Source organism: Octodon degus, unplaced genomic scaffold, assembly GCF_000260255.1.
Source record: "Octodon degus isolate 3935 unplaced genomic scaffold, OctDeg1.0 scaffold00009, whole genome shotgun sequence".
NCBI classification, from domain to species: Eukaryota; Metazoa; Chordata; class Mammalia; order Rodentia; family Octodontidae; genus Octodon; species Octodon degus.
The window spans coordinates 18,707,702-18,724,519 of NW_004524585.1; the positions used below are offsets into that span (position 1 = coordinate 18,707,702).

General features: G+C 35.7%; 1 pseudogene; it reads left to right on the top strand.

Moving 5' to 3' along the window:
- The first annotated feature begins 15,015 nt into the window (after positions 1 to 15,015).
- Positions 15,016 to 16,213, top strand: LOC101574435 (annotated as a pseudogene).
- The last annotated feature ends 605 nt before the right edge of the window (positions 16,214 to 16,818 follow it).

Genomic DNA, 16,818 nt, shown 5'->3' on the forward strand with positions numbered 1-16,818 from the left:
TGTAAATACTGGCTTTTGAATTTACATTGTACTTCCAAACCAATAAATGAAGAAGCACTTTGTAATTATTTATTAAAATACAAAAATATATGTCCAGGGGTGGTGGTGCACACCTGTAATCCCAGCACTAGGGAGTCAGAAATCAGGAAGATCATGATGAATCTGTGCTATACAGCGAGATTCTGCACATAAAAAATGCAAAATACAAAATATGATGAAATAACTACACTAGTCATAGTGAATAGTTAATTGGTGGTCAACTTCTTCCACCATGTTGAACTGAATTAGTGTGATTCTGGGTAGAAGAGGCCCACCTGAAGGTTGTTGCCAGCAGCATACATGCAGAACAGGAGAAGCTGTTGGAACACTGTCAGAGAAGCTGTTTGGAGAAGCTGTTGGAGCTGGTGGAAGCTGTTCGTTCTCTTGGGCTGTTCTGCTGGAGGACCTTGTCATACTGGCTTTGCCTCTCCCTCGTCATGCTTGGCTGTTCTTCTCTGAGGAGGAGCTAGGAATATAGTTATCACTGAGAATGGCTACCATTCATTTTAGGGCAGCTTTGGTCCTCATCTTGAGCATCACTTTGGTCTTCAGCTTGGGCTTTGCTTCCTATCTCCAGAGGGGAAGATGGTGCACTGCTCAGCCTAAAGGAGAAGCTTGTGACATTAGTTTTCTTGATGGGAAATCAGCTTTCTTCATTGCTGGAGGAGTTTGGGACCTCACTGTTGCTGAGGATGGCTGTGGTATTTTGGGAGGATTTCTGGTTCTTAACTTGAGGATTCCTCCCTGGCTCTAGTTCAGATCCCTCAGCCTGCTAGCACAGATTCTTCATCCCATTGGTATAGACTTTCTAGCTTCCACCAATGACCTTTGGGCCCTTCCAGCACACATCCATGAAGCAGGACTGTGTGAGACATTGTCACATTGTCATGGGCTTCCGGTCTCCAGTGGGGCTTGTGGGAGGTGTTGATATGGGCTCTAGGTTTTCAGCAGGACTCATGCAGGATATTAAGATCCAGGCCTTCAGCTGGATTCTTGGTCTTTAGTATGTGGACAGATTTTCTTCACTCCTTGTATATGATTCATTTTGGGTAATTTAAAATAATATAAAATGTGTCCTGTGTTATATTATTCCCCTTGCAAAAATCCCAAGCCACAACACTAGTTAAGTATTCACACTTATGAAAACAGTATATAGGCACAGTACACATATAAATGGTAAACTCGATGCAGAAAATACAGAATCAATTTTCTTTTCTTGCTGGGCTGAGGAAATGTGTAAACCAAATACACCTACATGAACAATCCAAAAACTGTAAAAAGATTATGTTTGAAACTGTATGCAAATAAATAGGAAAGAGATAAATTAGACCAGTTATGTATTTTATTTCTTTCTTATTAATTTGTATGGCAGGCTGCGTTGTCTATACCCATTAAAGTACTTCAAATTATTTGTGATCAAATCATGAGTCATTTTTAAATTATTGATTCTTTTTAGGTAAGTTTCAGGAAACAATCATAATTTTTTTCATAAATTTGATATTTATGTTCTTAATGGCAAACAAGAACCAAAGTTAAAGGATCATTTTGTGCCCTAATTATGACATAATTGTTAAGTAGGCAAAATTTCCATAAGTGGAAATATTTAATAACAGACTTATATCAACAGCATGAAGGTTTTTAGACTGTCAAGGAGAAAATGTTCATATGTATTTGTATTAGTGATTGACGGCACATACACATAAAAAAATTTATATTCTCATACATGGAATTTTACCCTGTGTAGTTATGAATACATTAATATTATGCATACTTAGGACCTATGAATTTTCCAGATGAAAACTTTTTAAAATGGTAGATATAATATATTCAAGTGTTTAGCCCCTAAATAATTGGATATGAGTAACTTGAAAACTCGAGGAACATTGTGTCAGTCAATATTTATTAAGATATACAAATATATAAAAATGTAGCATCATGACTCACAATGCCCACCCAGAGGGTTGGATGCAGAAGAGTGCAGAAGGTCTGTCTGCATCCTGGAGAAGCAAAGGATGCAGTCGGAGGTTGGGAGCTCTCTACGGTGTCCCATGTGAGTCAGTGTCAGGAGGTTGCTGGGACTCCAGGAGAAAGCTGAAGGATCTGCCCTGGAGGCTAAAGTGTGCACCAGTAGCCATGAGATGACACGCAAGGTGAAGGTGAGGACTAGAGCTTCTCAGAAGCAATAGAAGCAGATCCGCCCTCCATTTCATAGGCATTCTGGGGATCTCACACCCATGCTGAGCCAGTAGACTTGCTCTTCTCCTACTCAAGCTGACACCATCAACCATTTCCAAACTATATCTACTTTTTAAATATAAATTAAGATCAATTTATTTGCCATTAAACTCTAGACTGAAAATTGAAATATTCAAAATCCAAATTTTTTAATCTCTGCTGGTGTATCATATGGAGTTGTGAAAGGCTTTCAGGGATAAATATTTCCTGTGATGAATGCCAAATACACAGAAGCACATGACAAAGTCACAGAGCGCATGTTGCCACTCCCTAATCTATAATTTGAATTATTAGCACTAAATGACTGGCCAGTAAGAATAGAAGCTAAATGGATAATAAGTCTGAGACTAAAGTTTAACTCATCAATCACTAAGTTACAAAGAGAGTGCATAGTCCTCATTAGATAATTCACATAATGCTTTCCCAAAATGTGAAATCATTGTTTCTAAAAAAATTTTAAATTATTTACTTATTTATTTATTTATTTATTTAGGTGCAGGGTCTCACTATGCAGCTCAGACTCTTAGTGATCCTCCTGTCTCAGCCTCTTCAGTGCTGGCCTGCTCCACCATGCCAGGTTTCGGAGCCAGCTGGACAGGCGAGTCATGTAGTACCAGGGATTGAACCTGGGTCCTTGCGCTTGTCAGGCAAGCACTTAGACTGGTGAGCTATATCCCCAGCCCCAATTTTTATAATAACTTTATGCCACATCTTTTATACATGTGGAGTAGGTTCTAAGACTTCCAGTGGAAATCTTTAAGGATGGATAGCATGGTATCCTGTATGTGCTGTCTTTTTCCCTACTTATGTATAACTGGGAAAATATTGAGGTCATAATTTCAAAACAGCAGAGATTAACAAGAATAATAATTTGTCTTGGTTGCCTTTCTCTCATTGCTGGAACAAAATACCAGACACCCATAAGTAAGGAAGGAAAGGTTTACTTAGCTTAAAGTTTGTGGAGGTCTCAGTCCATGATCAGCTGGCTCCAAGGCAGAGTGGCACATGAAGAGGGCAGCATTTCATCATGTCAGAAAATAGCAGAACAACAACAGAAAAATGGGAGGAGCAGTGGTGATGGCAGCACGGGCAGGGAACAAGCCTCTCTCCCTTCCCTTTATTGCATTTGGGCTGTCTGTCCCTGGGCTGCTGTGCCACTCACACCCATAATAACAGCAGCAGTCACACCCATAATCCCAGCATTGGATCATGAATTAATCACAGCTGCAAGAAGTCCACACCATGACTGCATGAGGCTTGGTGGGAACTAGACACAAACCATAACAGGGTGCATAGTATGGTATACTGTTTGTACCATCTTTTTTTCTATACATTCATAACTGTGAGGTTATTTAAGTTATAATTTAGAAAGAGTGTGTGATTAACAAGAAGAATAATTCAATAAACATATTACAACAACATAGTGCAATAAAAATGTGAACATGTTCTCTGTCTCAAAATATATTATTCTAGTTTGATCTTATCAATTAAAGGAATCACTTTCTAGCTTCTCTTTGGCAAATTTAACCTGGAAGTGTTAATACATTTGTCTGTTTTATTGAGTAAACTAAGAGTCTCACACACAGTTCAACTCCATGACAGTTGATCTGATAACCTACATCTGCTAAGAGACTGGACACTAGTGCAAACAGCTAGAATACACTCAACAAAGTGAGAAACCAAAGCTGCGGAAAGATGGAAAAACAGGGAGATATCACTGTGCTACTGAAGAGAGAGCACACTTTCAAACTTACACATTGTTCATTGCTAGACTTTTCCACTTATATTTTTAGACTATGGCTGGATATAGGTAATTATAATCTTAGAAGGTGAAATTGCAAATAAAGAAGAACAACTGCATGATTATTACCATATTAACAAACGTGATTTTATCCACATTACTTAAAATCTGCTATCCTATCACTAAATTTTACCTAGAATGGTACTGTTATGGTTTGTGTCTAGGCGTACCCCCAAAGCCTCCGGCAGGCATAGGGTGGTTTGGGGGGCTAGTGACTGATTCATGATCCAGTGCTGGGATTGTGGGTGTGAGTTCCCTAGAGCAGACACTCTGCATAACAGTGTAAGGAGGGGAGAGAGGGTAGCTCGCTGCTGGAGATGCTGCCACTGCCTTTTGCTCTCCGCTCTTTGCTGCCACCATGAACGGTTGCTCTCTGCCCTGTGCCACTCTGCCTTGGACCTAGCTGAGCATGAACTGAGACCTCCTCTATCTGTGAGCCAAATAAACCTTTCCTAAAACAAACAAACAAACAAACAAACAAACAAGCAAACAAACAAACCTTTCCTGGCTTCATCTTGGGTGTCAGATATTTTTTTCCCAGCAATGAGAGAAGAGTAACTAGTACAGGTACCATTCTGAAATTTCTTTTTCTTTCTGTTTACTTATTTTTTTGTGTTAGTACATGCTTATAGTACATGATGATTTCATTCATGGGGGGTAGTTTCTGCCTGCATATGGCATTCTTATATCCCTTTCCACTTCCCTCCCTTCATCCTCTCTCTTCTCTTTGTCCCCTTCACTTTTGAAAAAAAATTCTGTCTCTAGTGAAGAATATCACTTTGGTCTCTGTAGTAAAAGTGTGAGAAAATTTGATATAAATGTGTTAGTAAAACAAAGATAAAAATTTATTCTGTACCTTAGTGCTTATAGTTTATTATTAAAATTAAAACAGTTATAATTAAGATATTTTTCTCTGTCTTACATGCATTCTTTTGTTTAAAGCAAGAAGTATTTAAAACATTTTATTCTCAGTGGTGTCAAAGATCTGCTAAGAAAATGTATTTAAGTTTCTGCCATAAATCTTTGATGTAGAATACAAACCTTTGAATGTTGACAGATTGAACATAAACATATTATCATTTAACTTAATAGGTTTACTAAATTCTGTGATATGACAGTGCTATGCTTATTTAACTGAACAGTATATAATTTTGTACAGAAAGGTATGGAAAGCATTTTTCTCATGTGTATGTTATATATAGATAATTCAGTTTGCTGCTATTGCATAATGTAGATTATGTTAACATAAAGTTATTATGCTTTTGCTAATTATTATGGAAAGCTGAAGACAACAGTATATTCTCCAGAAGAGAATGCTCAGTAGGTGGCGCATGTGGGCTAAGTGTGGTGGTGCATGCCTACAATTCCAGGGCTCCAGAGAGTGAAGTAAGTAGATTACTACGAGTTCCAGGCCAGCCTGTGCTACATAGGGAAACGCTGTCTCAAAAAAAAAAAAATTCAGTTGTAAAATCAAGTACGTTCATAGTTTGCAATTCCAATTTCCTCAGCTTTCTCAGCTGTAAAATCAAAATAGCAATTGCTCATACCTTATTTACTTTTGTAAAATTTAAATATGATAATGAGTTGAAGTAACATAAATATGCATATGGAGCACTTGTGGGTATTTCATGGTTTTCCAATATCACCTCAGGACTTGTAGAGTTATGTTTTTAATTATGTGGAGATCAAGATTTTAATAGTCATATTGATAAAAATATTGATGTCTGCAAAAGGATAATTAGAATAAATGTCAAGCTTAAATTTCTCTCATTCATCATCTTTTCATTCTTTCTCCATAAATCTCATTGTGTAAATTCAACCAAATAGAGTCACACATAATTTCAATACACATTATTCAAATTTATTAATTTTTAACTAGCATATATTTCAGATATGGTAGTTTTTTGTCAATAAGCTTTTAAGAAATCCTAGGAGGATGTCCTAGGCAATTGTCACTCATGCTTAAACAATAAAAAAATTGTTGATAAAATTTTTAAAAACCTAATTTTGAAAACCTTAATATAGAATTGATTGCACACACATATGAATACTACATTCTATCATTGCTTACAGTCTACACATTGGAGAACAAAATCAGGACTCCTCTAAGCCCTGGAAGAACTTCACAGGAAGATGAATCCACTGGAAATCAAAAAAGGAGTCAAGAGTAGGATTTTAGCATTCAGCAGTGGCCGACAAGCCACACCAGACAGTAAAGTTCACAGGATGCTCATCTCAGCTGTGTTTGCACGTGGTCCTTACTGGTTGGTCTTCACCACATGCCTAGCAACGGAGAAAGAAGCAATGCCAAGAGAAATCTATTAATTGCATTCTAAAGTTTCCACGCTGAAAAACCTCTGTCAGGATTTAAAAAGCGAAGAGAATCACGGATGCCATACATGATACAGAGAGGACAGCATGACAATCGCTATGGGGTATGGAGTTCTGTTTGGATAATAGCTAGGAAATGGGCAGCATCACTGGAGGAGAAAAGATATCCAGAAAGGAAACAGAAGACACAGCTGCAGAACAAAGATCCTCACAAAAGGAAAGATAAGCTGGCAGGGAAACTGTAAAGAGATGTGTTTTTCCATTTTATTTGTTAAAATATTAAGAATATACTACTTTATATGAAGCAGGCTGGCTAAAATATGAAAATATAGCCTGACAACACCAAATGTTGGTGTGAGTGTGAAGCACCTGGAACTCTCTGGTAATTTCGGTGAGTATGTGAATTAAGTTAAACACATACATATATATGACAAAGAAATTATAAAACTAAACATTTACCATGATCAAAATCAATCAAATATATGTTTACATAAAGATACTGCATTAATCTTAATAACAACCTTATTCACAATAGTGAAGTCTGTAAAGCAGACATGTTTATGGAAAAAAAATTAAAGCACTGTAGTATATTCATACACTGAAATATTAAGTAATAGTAATAATATATGAAAATGAATAAAGTGAATCTCAGAAGCATTATCCTGAATAAAATGATCTAGATACCAAAGAATACAATTTATCTTAAATCATTCATAAGAAAAATTAAAACAATCTGAAGCATTAGAAATAGAAAACAGTTTAAAAACAGAGATGAACATACATTGATTTAATAATCAATATTAGTAAGTACATGAAGGGATTTTGGGGAGTGATGAGAATTTCAGTGAGGTTTACATAGCTATGTTTAATTGCCAAACTTAACTGAACATCTTGTTTCCATATGATTTTACTTTAATGAGAAAATAATAATAAATACATTTTCCATTTCAAAATGCAATTCCTTGCTGTTGTGCTTTGAGTAAAATTTATGCAATTTCCTCAGTTTGAAATTTTTACATAAGCAATTTAATCTTAGCCAGAAGGAGATAGTTGGCTCTAAGACTCAAGGATGTGCTGATATTTTAAGTTAACTTATTCTTTTCTGTTCACAATGAATTCTTTACAAAGAAAAACACAAGTGATTATCACTGCTCAATAAAATGAGAACTGTCTAGAATAATACGACAAAATATTACTTTCCAATTTAAGGAATTTTTGCCCTCTTTGATTGTATTTGTATTATTTTTTATAATCATCTTATACAAATAATTTTTTATCTGCTTAGGAATGACTGTGTGCTTCTGTGAGTGGCTGTGATGTCCATTTACCCTTACAGGCATTTAATTTATTCTAAACTCTCACATAGACAATGATTAAAATAAACATGTTACCTAAGGGAAGGGACTTATTTGTTCATTAAACACACAACATTGATCCTCTGTAGTCCCTAGGCCTTGGAGATACAATTTCATCTCAAGGAGGAAGAAAGAAATAAAAACAGGAAGTAATAACGTGTTTTAATGACTTTTTTAGCATTGTTTTTCTTATTCTGTGTATTTTTAATTATGTGGGTTAAAAAAATACATAGACTAAACCAAGGAAAGACACTAATTAGATTCCATATACAAAAAAATGGAAAAGGAATTAAAAGGGCACACACAGGATATTTGGGAAAAATAAATCAGAAGCAAAGAAGCTAAGAAGGTAATATTGGCATAGCAGTCACACGTGGCTGAGCAAATAGTTTAAGACTAAATGTCTTCTCTAAAAAGTAAGAGAAAGTAAATGAAAGTGAAACCCATATACAGGACTAAGAAGAACAACTCTTATATTTTATTTTTGCTTATAGACATTCCAGCCCTTATTCACTAAGAAGAACACTTTTCTTATTTTTATCTAATGTAAGATACCTGGTTATTATAAGGTTTATACAATAGGAGGTTAATAACCAAAAAGTAATATTTTTGAGGCTTGTGAATTCTAAACTTCTTTCTTGAAAGTCATCTGAACTGTTAAAAGTTAATCAGACAAATTCATATTTCCTATGATTAAATAATAATGTTTTAAGTAAGTAATTTTGTAGTTCTGCTAGGCTCAGGAACCATTATAATCAAGATATTTGATCAAAACATTGTCCTTCTCTTGTATCATCTTTTAAAATCAAGTTTCAGGGCTGGAGAGATAGGTTAGCAGACTAAGTGCCTGCTTAGGCAATTGCAGGGACTGGGATGTGATCCTTAGTATCCCGTGCTGCAATGGCCTCACGCACAGGGCCCATTGAGCAGTGACTGAGTCCGGGTGTAGTGACACACATGTGCAATTCCAGCTCTGAGGAGGCTGAAAACAGGAGAATGGCTAAGTCAGAGCTGTGTAGTGAGCTCCTATACAAAATACATCATACATACATACATACATACATACATACATACATACACACATGCATACCTAAAATAATTTTTCTAGTGATTGTCTTTTATTTAATAACATAGGTTATTAAAAAACCTTGAAATTCAGGAGCCAGGGAGATTGCTCAGTGGAATAAGCACTTCCCTGGCAAGTGCAAGGACATGATTTCAATCCCTGGTTCTGCAAAAAAATGAATAAATAAAATAAAAACCTTGAAATGAAATTTAGGAATGCAAGAGTACTTCTACTAATGATATTTAAATTTCCCCAAGGGTCCTTTGAAAATATTGAGTATTGAAAGATGAAATTATAAAATCACTAGTAGAAAATACAACTGGAGTTAGATAACATTGCAGATTGGAAGAGTTATACCTTCCTGTAGTCCCATCTACTCTGAAGACTGAAGCAGGAAGATTGCTACATTGAAGCCAGTCTAAATAACTGAATGATATACTTCCTCAAAATTAAAATGAATAACTTTAAAGGACTGCAGGTCCTTTTCTAAACTGGGAGTCATTTTTAATCATTATTTACTCATTGTAATGCTTCTCATGTATTTTCAAGTAAGTGCGGTTAATTAATAATTTCTATATGTAATTTTCAGACTCATTTTGACTTGGTGTGGTATCTCAAGCCTGTAATCTCAGCTCTACATGATGGGGAGCTAGGAGGACCATGATTTTGAGCTATGTTTTGGCAATGTAGCTATTTAGTGACACCTTGTTTCAAAAGAACAAGTACCTGTCTGTGTATGGGAGGCATGGTGATAGCTCAGTGTGAGAGCCTTAAGAGAGGAGACCGATTCTGGTAGAGCTTTCAGCTGGGCATGTGTCCACATCTGCAGTGCCAGGACTCTGAAAGGCTGAGCCATGACCGTGGCAAATTACAGAAATGCCTGGGGTAGTTAACCTTTCATCACAACTTGTCTCTCTCTCTCTCTATCTATCTATCTATCTATCTATCTATATATATATATATATATATATCTTTTACTGTTAGAAAGGAGAGATGAGGCTCAGTGTGAAGTTTAAATAAATAAATAAATAAATAACAGGCTTTTTTCTTTTTAGGTATTTGGTACAGGTCTCACTACATAGATCAGACTCATAGTGATCCTCCTGTTTTCAGACTCCCAAGCATTAGGATTACAGGTGTGTGCCATCATGCCCAATCTCAGTGGCCAGCTCAGTGTGCCTGGGGGGACCAGTGTGGCATGTGGTGCCAGTGATTGAACCCCAGTCCCTGAGCTTGCCTAATCAGATGTTTAGTCTTCTGAGCTATCTCACCAGCCCTCTGAATAACAGTTTTTAAAACCGAGGACTGACTTATGAGACAATTTGTCTTGATGAGCCTTGGAATCTACAATATTGCATTCCTAAAATCCTTGCCAGATTTTTCAGAGAAAATTCTCCCAAAACAGTATTTCTCTACAGGTGCCATGCCCAAAATAAGAGGTACACATGAAAATCTTGCTGATATCTAGAGCAAGTTGGTATATACTGCAAAACACTGCGAATATACTAATCTGTTGAAGTATGGTTTGTTTGATAAAACTAAACGTTGCTAATGATTATCTGGCTTGTTAAAATTAAATGGAGTGGGCCAGGGAGATAGCTCAGTAGCATAAATGTTTGCCTGGCAAACGCGAGGCACTGAGTTCAATCCCCAGTACCACCAAAAAATAAAAATAGAATAAAAAATTAAATTAAATTAAATGGAAATTTTATACAATGACAATGGAATTTTTGGATGATCAGAAATAAAACCAGAATAATTATCAGTATGAAAACCAGACTAGGAATGTTGCAAAATTGGGGACAAAGTAACTGCTTGATCTTTTTGGGTTTTTTAAATTTTTTTTTGTGGTTCTTAAGTGAAGTCATTCTGCTTTACTCTCTTCACACATTAACTAATTCATGTTCTGCCCTGTGTGCAGAAGAGATCTCAGTAAAGAGATTCTTGTTTCACTTGAATCTTGTGAATTCAAAATGCTCTTATTTTCCGAAACATTTTCTTGTTTTTCAAAAATACCTAACTTTACTAGTTATATAAAGGAAGAATTTTATATAATTTAGGACTTAAATAAGCTTGTGAGAATATTTCAAAATCTCCCCTATCAATAATGTAACGGAAAAATGGGTCCCCTTAACAATCAGTTAAGTTTGCATCCATGAAGCATAAAAGATATTCTTCAGGGCCTGGGGAGTTAGCTCAGTAGAATAAGTGCTTGCCTGGCAAGTGCAAGGGCCTGAGTTCAGTCCCCAGTTCCGCAAAAAAAAAAAGATATTCTTCAGTTTTGCAAACCTCACTGGCAAATATTGGCAGTGCTGTTGGTGGTTTTGGAATAATTACATCCTCTTAGAAAGTCTTTATGAATTGAGATCAGATATAGATGAAAGGATGGCAAAATATTTTAAAAGTTGTATTAGTTTACAGGTGACAAATGACATGTACAATATTAGCAGAAATCAAAATTAAAAATATAGCAGTATTGAAATAAGAATAATATTATATTTGTTCAATACTCTATTTAACTGTTAAAGATGTACAAATTCTAACAGTGGGAAAAAAAGTTAACTGTACTGGCATGAATTGAATCCTAGAAATCAAAGTCATTGAGAAGACAAAAAGAAAAAGAAAGCACACCTTATTTTCCTAGAACCAGTTTAAACATTTAAGAAAGTTGTGGAATTACGTACTGCTTTGATATGACTGCAATTGGTACCTGTCTTTTCTCTTTTGGTCACCCTTCCTAGGCAGCGTGAACCCCTAAGATGGGAAGATCAAGGACGTCCAGCCTGGGCTGTCTTCTACCGTGGCGCCCATGTGCCTCAGCGGAATTGTCCGCTCTCCCCATTGCCATTCTACACTACCAAAGCCGCTTTTAATTAAAGACCACTTATTGAACTATACGTTTGGAAGGATGTTTTCTAATTATTCAATCATTATAATTTTTACTGCCTTTTGAAGAAGAGGGTTTTGTTAAAGATATTAAAAACATATAGTGAAAAATATTAAACAATAAAATATATAGTGTTTTTTTTAAAGAAATTCTTCTAAAAATGCCTCTTCAATATGATTCCTTGAAAGCTGAATATTTTCTCGGGTGAGATTAGTTTGCATATTATTATTACTGTTTTCACATTCTAGTTTCTTCCACTCTTCCACCACTGAATTCATAAAGGTTTCACTTTTTTCTTTTTCTTTCTCTCTTTGTTTCTTTTTTTCCTTTTCTTTTGTTTTCTTTTTTTTTTTTTTTTAATACTCAAGATCCAACTCAGGACCTTGCACTTGTAGGGCAGACACTTATTCCACAGCGCTGTCTCCCCAGCCTTATAGAGGTGAAAGATCAGCAAATTTAAGTTATTTTTCCCTCCCACAAGAGCTCCAGTTCCCAAAATATTAGTGTCAGCTGTTTGGGAAGGGATCAAAGGGAATAAAGACTAGAAGAAGGAAACAGGAGACAGCAACAGCAAGCAAGCCAAAGATGTTTGCTGTACAGACTACTGTGAGGTGGTGTGTCAGGATTCTCCAGAGAGCAAGACCAATCAATACAACAGCAACAACAATCACACACACACACACACACACACACACACACACACAATTTCTTAGGAATAGGCTTAAGTAGGGGATAATATCCCTTTAATCTGCCAGGGGATCAACAGCATTTTAAAAAGTAATTTGTTCATTTTTAAATGTTTAATTTTTTGTACTGTAAAGAAAAGAAAGCTAAACAATAAAAACAATGGTATAAAATTGTGAAACAAGATTGTAGAACACAAGATAGGATACTTATACTACTAAGTGCCATTAGTTCATTGAAAGGAAAGATGTATGTCTACATTGCTTGATCAATATTCTATGCCTCTATCTTGTAGTATGAGCAATTACTTTAAAAGTAATTTTAAAACAAATTTTGTTCTTCTTTGGGAGATCTTTTCACCTGTTTGGATGACACCCATGCACATTATGGAAGTTAATCTACTTTACTCAAAATCTACTGACTAAATGTCAGAGCCATCTAAAAAACAATCTTGCAGCAATATGGAGACTGGTTTGGATCAAATTTTTGGGTACATGACCAAGCCAAGTTGATGCATAGAATTAATTGTCAATGACAGAAGTACCAGAATTACAGAAATGATTTTTTGGAGTTAAGTTTATTTAAATGTTAATTCAATTTTTCTTATTTGGAAGTAAAAAAAAATGTCATTATAAGGAAACATTTATAATATGGTTAAATGTTATAAAGTAAATAGTTTTTGAGATAAGTGACAAATATGCATATTTTAATATTTTTATTTAATGATTATAAATTTTCATCAGTGTATTTGGTAGTGTTTCTCTCTCCCCAAACCTTCTCCAGCACTATGAGGTAGTTTTTATGGGATAATTGTTCAGAGATAAAAAATGGTCCTGCGGTGAAACCTATTATTTCCCTCAAAATGATGAACACACACACACACACACACACACACACACACACACACACAGCATATTTATAATTAATGATTTGGTGAAATTTAAGGCATTTACTTATGTTTTCCCAAAATATGAAAATGATAAAAACATCAATTAGGACCAGAATTTCTACTTTTATTATTTGACAGTCTCATTGATTTGTAGATGAAATAAGAATTTTAAACACTGTATCTAGTTACGTCCTTCATTGTTGAATTGCTTCTCTTTCAACAATAAATAAACAACAATTTTTGAGATAGAAATCACACATATTTTTAAAAATACAAACCCATAATAAAAAAAAGAAGATGCTAAAAGCTCTTGTTGACTGGTTGGTAATAAAGATCCACACAATACTAAAATACATAGTAACATTTTATATTTAATGAAGTTCTCTGTTTTAAAGTATTATAATAAAAAAAGATGCTGATTTTTAAATGAAATACTTTTATCTCTGTATCTATTACAATATAAATCACTCCTTTATGGTTATTACGAAACCGAACAATGATAAAGCCACACATACACATGATGAATACAAATGAAAGGTAATAGTTAGCTAAATAATGTGTGTGCCACATCATTGGATGAAACACTAATTTAGAAATTTCTAGCAACTAAAGAGAATATCAATGAGGAATAACCTAGAGCAAGAAAGAATCAGTTTGATGAATTGGGCTATATTAAAGAAGTTCCAAGACTTTTTCTTTTTTCAACTCTGGCAATAAAATAGACAAAACTTTCATGTGAGAAAGTAATATTTTACTCTTAGAAAAATGAAAACTACGAACCTTTTCCTTAAGGGAAGAACTTTGCATTTAAACTATTGGCTCTTTAGAGACATTTTCACAATGAAAAAAAAAATCAAAAAGCTCATTTTACTCGGAGCATTAAAAAAGATGAAACACAGGGGGCTTCTGGCATTCTCTCATTTAAGTTTAGTGTCACAATGGTTTGATAAGGCCTGAACACTCATTTAAAAAGATGTGCCAAGTAATTAAAAATATTGCATGTAAGTCAAACATTTGACCTATTTGCTTATTTTAATTTCCGCCTTGGGATTATTCCTATTCCCCACTACAGGCTGTTCCATGGAGTTGGAAGCCGTTCATATATTTTAGCATGATGAATGCAGTATGGTAGAACCATAGAGGGTCCATTCTGAGGCAGAGTTTATGTCAATGTGGAAACCTGGTAAAAGGTTGAGGTTCACTGTAGTACACTAAGGAATCAAGAAAAATTACACTCTAATATGTGAATATTGAGAAGTAAAAGCATATAACTGTACCATGTTTGCCTCAGCCTCTCTAAATGGGAATATACTGTATTGTCTAATTACAGTTTTCATTTTCTAGCAACATATGCTCAATTTTATATTATACTATACCCATTCATTTAGTCAACCATATATTTATATATTCAGTCACTCAACATATATTTACAAGGGAAGTTATATTTCTTACCCTCCTACTTCTAGGGCATACAGCTAAGCAAAACAAATATGAATTCCCAATCTCTGTATTGGCAATGAGTCACAGAACCTAAGCAAAATAATACATGGATCTGTGTTAGCTGTCTATCATTAAATGAAAAACTTGAAGTGATTATAAAGAGAAAATTTGGAAACTTTCCAGAGTGCACTGAGAGGGGGAGAAGCGGTGACTGCTCCACCTGTGCGTGACTATGCGTTCCTTCCTGCCTACCCCGCCATGGCCAAACCCACTCACTGCCTGTAGAAAATGTTGAAAGAAATGACTTATTATGATGCTTTTTTGGGGGAGAGGTCAAACCCAGTGCTACCCAAGAAGAACTAATAAAGGCTAACAGGAAACTGGCTTTGAAGTACCATCCTGATAAGAATCCAAATGAAGGCGTAAAGTCTAAACAGATTTCTCAAGCTTAAGAAGTTCTCTCTAATGCCAAGAAAAAGGAATTGTATGACAAAGGAGGAGAACAGGCAATTAAGGAGGGTGGAGCAGGTGGCCGGTTTGGCTCCACCATGAATATTTTTGAAATGTTTTTTGGAGGAGGAGGAGGAAGGATGCAGAGAGAAAGGAGAGATAAAAAATGTGGTGCATCAGTTCTCAGTTACCTTAGAAGATTTATGTAATGCTGTCACAAGGAAATTCGCTCTGCAAAAGAATGGGATTTGTGACAAATGTGAAGGCCGAGGTGGTAAGACAGGAGCTGTGGAGTGCTGTCCCAACTGCTGAGGTACTGGGATGCAAATAAGGATTCATCAGATAGGACCTGGAATGGTTCAGTAAATTCATCTGTGTGCATGGAGTGCCAGGGCCATGGAGAACGCATCAGCCCTGAACACAGATGTAAGAGCTGCAACGGAAGGAAGATAGAGATAAAAAGATTCTAGAAGTTCATAATGACAAACGCATGAAAGATGGCCAGAAGATAACATTCCATAGTGAAGGAGACCAAGAACCAGGGCTGGAGCCAGGAGATATTATCATTGTGTTAGAGCAGAAGGACCACACTGTTTTTACTCAACAAGAAGATCTTTTTAGGTGTATGGATACACAGACAGTTGGAGCACTGTGTGGCTTCCAAAAGCCAATATCCACTCTTGACAACTGAACAATAGTCATCACCTCTCATCCAGGTCAAATTGTCAAGCATGGAGATATCAAATGTGTGCTAAATGAAGGCATGCCAATTTATCATAGACCATATGAAAAGGGTCATCTAGACATCAAATTTAAGGTAAACTTTCCTGATAATGGCTTTCTCTCCCCTGATAAACTCACATTGCTGGAAAAACTCTTACCTGAGAGGAAGGAAATAGAAGAGACCAAGGAAATGGATCAGGTAGAACTGGTGAACTTCGATCCAAATCAGGAAAGACAGCATCATTACAATGGAGAAGCCTGTGAGGATGACGAGCACCGTCCCAGAGGTGGTGTTCAGTGTCAGACCTCTTAATGGGGCTGTGAATGATGCTCACTGCTGACAGGTAGTGTGCAGCAATGAGTGTGTGAAGGGCTAGAATCATCATATGCTCATTACTCATTATTGTTTTTGTTTCTTTTTATTTCAATATTCAATTATAGTAGTGTTTTATAAGTTAACTGAATAAATGCAAATACAAAGGATCCAACTTTGCGCTGTATGTATGATGACTTCAGTGCGCAAGATGAAATTTCATGCCTGTAAAAAGTACCTAAACTTGGTGTCTGTGAGGCCATGCCTTGTAATTGATTTCAGATGTATACATGGACAAGCTTAGATTGAAATGCTCGATGTATTTGTTGACTTTAGTGTATGACCCTTCATTGTTAAGCAATGGATTAAAACTGTATTTAATTGGAAATCAGAAAAAGGAAACAGTTTGTGGAAATGTTTGTCTGTCTACAGTTATTTGTATTAAGTGGGACTCATCGTGATGCCTCTGCATTCCACTATCTCAAATATTACTTGAGAGTACAATAAAATGTAATTTAGCCTGTGATAACAGTGTTAGAAATAATACCTTCCTAAAGGAGGGGTTTATCATAATGGTTCTTAAGGGCCTGCATTTCTAGGATTGC